General features: G+C 40.6%; 2 pseudogenes; both read right to left on the bottom strand.

The window, feature by feature from the left end:
* Positions 1–250: 250 nt before the first annotated feature.
* Positions 251–2,517, bottom strand: LOC101580088 (annotated as a pseudogene).
* Positions 2,518–3,434: 917 nt separating this feature from the next.
* LOC101579700 overlaps positions 3,435–5,591 on the bottom strand; it is a 7,074-nt pseudogene continuing 4,917 nt past the window's right edge.

Here is a 5,591-nt window from a genome sequence, read left to right as displayed (position 1 = left end):
ATATATGCAATTTATTTTCCTGAATTTCCTCCCAGTTATGAAAAACTGCCCTTTTCAAATTAGAGCAGAAAAAGAACATAAAATTACCCACTGGGCCAACTATACTGTTATAGTGACATCACTACAAACATCATAACCACCTCAATGGGAAAGGCTGAAATATTCATGTTATCTAACACCTGACTAGAACAAAAACACATCAGCTTAAATTATATGTAACTAGATCAACTCCTCATTTGCTTTTTGGGATTTAACAAACAGAAAATAGGCAAGGTGAATCAACTCCTATACCTTGAAGGTGACAAGGAACATCATATTCAATCTCATCATGTCTTGAGGGACTTTAGAACAACGTTCCATCCATCAGTGGGAACTGTTCGAAGACAGGAAGTGCCCGGTGGCACAGAGCACAATTTACAATGTTTCTATGGCTGGCACTGAGGACTGCAAGAATGAACTTCGCAGATCCTCGCCCTGGCCCATGTGGGCATCGTCTTCCATCCGCACATGGAAAGTGTTTAGCTTATGCCTGGGGATGTGAGTGAGGAGCTCAGAGAGGTCCAGCTGCCGCACAAACTGTACAGGGGTGTCAAAGTGTCCCCCCCCCCATGAACAGACAATCCAGCAGCACTATAATCAAAGTGGGCATTTCTGAACACGTGGCCCCCGGCCATGGCCTTTTTATGAGGTTCCAGATGGATGGCATTCTTTAAGAATTCCCCAAGGTATCTAGAGGAGCGGGGACCACTGAAGGGGGCAGGAGAGAGGATTGAGTAGCCAGTGGGTGAGGACTGACCAGGGGAACCACAAGAGGAGCGGCCACCAAAGGCAGTGGTGCTGACCGCCTTCTCCTGGGAGTTCTGCCGATCCATGGAATGTCATCGGGGGAGGTCATGGTTCAAGCTTTTCTGGGGTTTGTTCAGGGGCCTGCATTTTTTTTTGCCTCCTCTGCAGCCTCCCCTGGGGGCCTCCCTGTGTTCTCCAACCCAGACTTCTTTTTTTTCTCATCCTGCATCCGCTTCACCTGGTACCAGTCTGTGTCCTTCTTTAGGTGGCCCTGCCCACAGCGGCAGGAGCAGAAGCGGAAGGCCAGGTCGTAGCCCTTCTTGGTCCACATATTCTGGCGGCACTGCTTCTCATTCCAGCTGCGGGCCTGGCTGATATCCACCAGTTTTGAAAGATAGTCTTGTGGATTACATTCATCTAGGTTGGAGGATATTTTCTATTAGTTCTTTTTTTTTATACTGCTATTTATTTTAATTTTATTTTATTTGTGTGTGTGTGTGTGTGTGTGTGTGTGTGTGTGGCCAGCTCAGCCCACCAGGGGACGGGGCTGGCTGGCATGTGGTGCTGGGGGATTGAACTATGGTCCCTGTGCTTTGCTAAGCTTGTTCTAAGTAGGTGCTTTAGACCACTGAGCCATCTCACCAGCCCCGTCTATTAGTTCTTGAAATACTTCACTTCAAAATCTCTTTGATTTGAAGGTTTGTGTTGAAAGTCTGATCTGATTATAGTGGGCTTTGCTTTATAGTTTACTTATTTATTCCTCTAACAGCTTTTACTATTCTCTTTTTAAAAATTTTATTTATTTATTTATTTATTTATTTATTTATATTTCAAGGAAGGGTCTGCAGGGTGTTTAGGGTCTCACTACTAGATTAGACTCATAGTGATCTGCCCGTTTACAGCCTCCCAAATGCTAGGATTACAGGTACACACTACAACACCCAGTCTCAATCGCTGTCTCAGCATGCCTCGGGGCAGGGCCAGCATGGCAGGCCTGGGGAATGAACTCTCAGTCCCTGTGCCTGCTTGCAGGCCCTTTAATCTGCTGAGCTATTTGGCCAACACTCTTAATATTCTCTTCTTGTGCTCAATTTCTGGAATATTGAGTACTATATGCTTTGGTATAGATTTTTCTGATCATGGCTAATTGGAATTTTATATGCCTCATTTTATTTCATACCAATTTTTTGTTTCATGCTTGGGAAATTTTCTGCCATTACATTTGTGAACAGGTTTTGTACCATTTGTGCTATCTCCTGCTTTTTCATTAATTCTAATTGGCCTTCTGTTATTTTTTTTTGTATCATCTAGAAGTTGATTTTTATGGCCTTTCACTGCTTTTCTAAGAAATATTTCTTTTCATGATTGCTTACTGTAAATGAATCTTATATTATGTCATCACTTTGATTCATTCTGCTATGTATAGTTTCAATAGAAATTTTAATCTGGATATATATTTGGATTGTTTCATGGATTCCATTTTTTCTTATGTTGGGCATTCACAATTTCCATCATTTTCTGAAGGCTCTGTTTTTTACAAGCTGTATTACTGTAGTTTTACTAACCATATCCTTTATTATGATCATTAATTCATCTGTTTTGTTACTTCCACTGTTACCAATCCAGGGTTCAGATGAGTGGCTTTTGAATTGTTCCAGCTTACTGCCCCCTAGTCTTGCCTTGGGCCAGCTGAAACTCTGGAGTTGCATTTTTCTTCCTCTGCCTTCTCATTTTCTACATTTTTAATTTAGTTTCTGTATTGATGCCTCTAAATTGCTTATGGTAGGTATTTTTATTGCCAGAGCTCCTTTATTTTGAGAGCTCCTTAGGAAAAGACTATTTTTCAGAGATATCTTCTTAAATCTTGTTGGTTAATTTTCAAGTGTTTTCAAGTTTATGCCATTATGGACTGGGAAATTGCCCTTTGGAACTTATGGCCTGCATAAGCAAAGTCATAAATATCACACATTTGTGTGGAAATAGTGGTTACACTTGTTGTACTAGTACAAATTATCAAAATATCAGATTTATAAAAAGTTAGCATTATTGAAAATCTTTTCCTTAGGAATCAAAGCAATTCATCTTGTGGAATTGCATTTTTCAGAACTGCTCAAAACACCTCATCCAGATGCATGTTTTTAAAAATATGTATAAAAGGTCTACAAGGAGACTTTAAACATCACATACTTCACTTTTATGGTCTTTTTATTATGTATCCCTTCTGTAAAGTCCTTCAGAATAAAATAAAAATGAACTCTCACATTCCATTAGAAAAAAAAAACGGAACATTCATGGTCTGAAAATTGTCTCGATTCCCCCAAATCTTGGTATTATGTGCAATTTCCTCACATACAGGCTTTGAAGAAACCCCTGATCACCTATCATGAGCTAGTGGGCTAATGGGCATGCCTTACAAAATTTCATAATAGTAGCAAATAGATTAAAATCTATTCCATAAAATAAAAATGTGCTATGACTTCAATTTAAACACGTATCTGAAAAGCTAAAAAGAGATCTTTTGTTTTTCAAAAGTGCTAATTATTACAAGTCTCTTGAACACATTATGTCCAGGTCTTTTTTAAAAAACTAAACCACCTTCCTTTAGGCACACAGTTTGATGAGTATCTAAGAAGTCAAGGGAAGAGAAATCACTTTTTAATTAATCTAGCTTCCTTAATTTTACTGAAAAAGAATTTCTCTGGGATATTGGCACATTCATAGTGTTCACTTTCTGGAGGATTGTACTCTTTGCTATTGGTGAAGACTAATTGTAAATCAGCCATGAATAATTTCTTAGATACATAATACCTATTCTTGAAGCATTTGCTCATGATTTTCAGATCTTCACCTGCTGGAGGATGCTCTTCAGTGTGCTGTAAAGCTGGTCAGGATCTTCGGGCTCTTTACTTTTGTCTTTTCCTCTTGGTTTCCAGCCTGTGTCTCTAATTCCAGGAATGCTTTCTACAGAAATCTGTTGAACTCCATCTTTAAAACATGAAAGTCCAGGATAGACTTTTTGAATCTGGGCCTGTTTTCTTTCTGTCAGCTTTTAAATAATCTTCTTCATTTTAATGATGACAGAAAATTATGTGTATGAAATCCATGGGTTTAGCTCACATCCCATTAAAGTGAATCCTTCATAATCCTTGATATAGCCAACATGTTTGGTTTTAGGTATTTTAATTTCTTTGGAGAAACTCTGCTTTTTGAAGTATCCAATTGCAGATTCATCTGTGTATGTGAGGAAGTTCAAGATGTCATGTTTTATGTGATACTCTTTCAAATGGTTCATCAGATGGGTTCCATAGCCCTTGACTTGCTCATTTGAGGTGACAGCACAGAAAACAATCTCTGTGAATCCTTGAGATGGGAACATTTGGAAACAGGTACCACCAATAACACAGTCATCTTTAATTAACGCAAGAGTTTTGTGTTTCAGGTCAAAGACCAGCCACCTGATGTACTCCTTTGGCATTCAGAGCAGCTGGTGTAAGAACATGTTCTGAAGGCCCACCAGCAGCATTAGGACCTTCTTGTTTGGTTTCTGGTTCAGAGAATTGCTGACCACATGAAACAGTCACACCCCCGCGCTCCTCTAACCTTGCTGCCTCATCCCTGGCTGGATGTGTTGACAGAACATTAGTCTCTGGTCTGATCATCATGGCAGGGTCTGTGACAGTTGACATGACTGCACTGATCATTTGCATAGGAATATCCCCCATAACATGGAGTCTCCTGGGTTCGTTCAGAACATGAGAATCATTCATCTTCCTCTTTTCTCCTGGGTTTGCCTCAAGCCCAGAAGAGGCTTTGCAGGAGGCTGGACTGGTGCTGCCTTCATTTGGCTGCTCAAGGGAAGATTAATTTTAATTATATGAAATTGTCCCAGTCACAGGAGGTGGACTGATAATTGTTTGGAATCCTAGCTAGCTGGTTCTGGAAGACAGAGAAAATCCTGATTTCAAACAGGAGAGTTTTGACTATAAACTCCTTCCAACATGGATAGAAACTTTGGGAAATGGGTGAGGATTAGAGTTCGTTTTTTCAAGAGGCAGGTTTTTTTTTTTTTTCCTTGTCTTGCTTGTTCCAGTGGCTGTCACTTCATGACAGTGAAGACCGAGAAAAGCAACGTTCTTCCATACACCTGTGTGGTCTCATTCGGATGCAGACTGTCAGAGAACTGGAGCAAGTTGCAATAACACAGCCACCTGGTGTGGTTCTCTTTGTATCCAGAAATATCATCATGAGGAGAGCGCAGTTCCCTGAGATGGTGCCTCCAGACACCCATAGTTGATACATAAGGCCCAGGAACATTTTTGTCAACTCAACTATTGTTTACCTTTCTTTTGGTGGCTGATGACTAAATTTGTACCGTACAGTTATTCACACCCTTTTCAATACTAGGCTTTTCAAACGGGGCTTCTTCTCCAAAGGCCCTTCAACCACAGGTTTTCCTTTGTAAAATAAATTTTCTCAATAGCTTAAAAAAAAAGAAAGAAAGAAAAAGAAAAACTTGTCTGATATCTGCATCTTCTCCCTTGTGGACACAGGTAAAGAGATATTCCACATCCAACACTATTGCAAGCAGTCTGTTCATCCTTCCTGACACATTCTCCAGGCAGGAAACCTGAGCGGCGAGGGTGTGGTTGCAGCTCAGACAGGACTCTATGCGACTGAGGAAGATCTGTTGCAGATCGGCTCTGGGGGGAGTGGGACAAGGGTTCGGGTTTTTCCAGCCGTTAGAGTTACAGGACTCCTCAACCTTGCAGGCGGAGTACACTCCAAGTTGCTCCAGTTTCTTGGCC

This window comes from Octodon degus, unplaced genomic scaffold (genome assembly GCF_000260255.1).
Source record: "Octodon degus isolate 3935 unplaced genomic scaffold, OctDeg1.0 scaffold00341, whole genome shotgun sequence".
Lineage (NCBI taxonomy): Eukaryota > Metazoa > Chordata > Mammalia > Rodentia > Octodontidae > Octodon > Octodon degus.
This window is presented reverse-complemented; position numbering and strand designations above follow the sequence as displayed.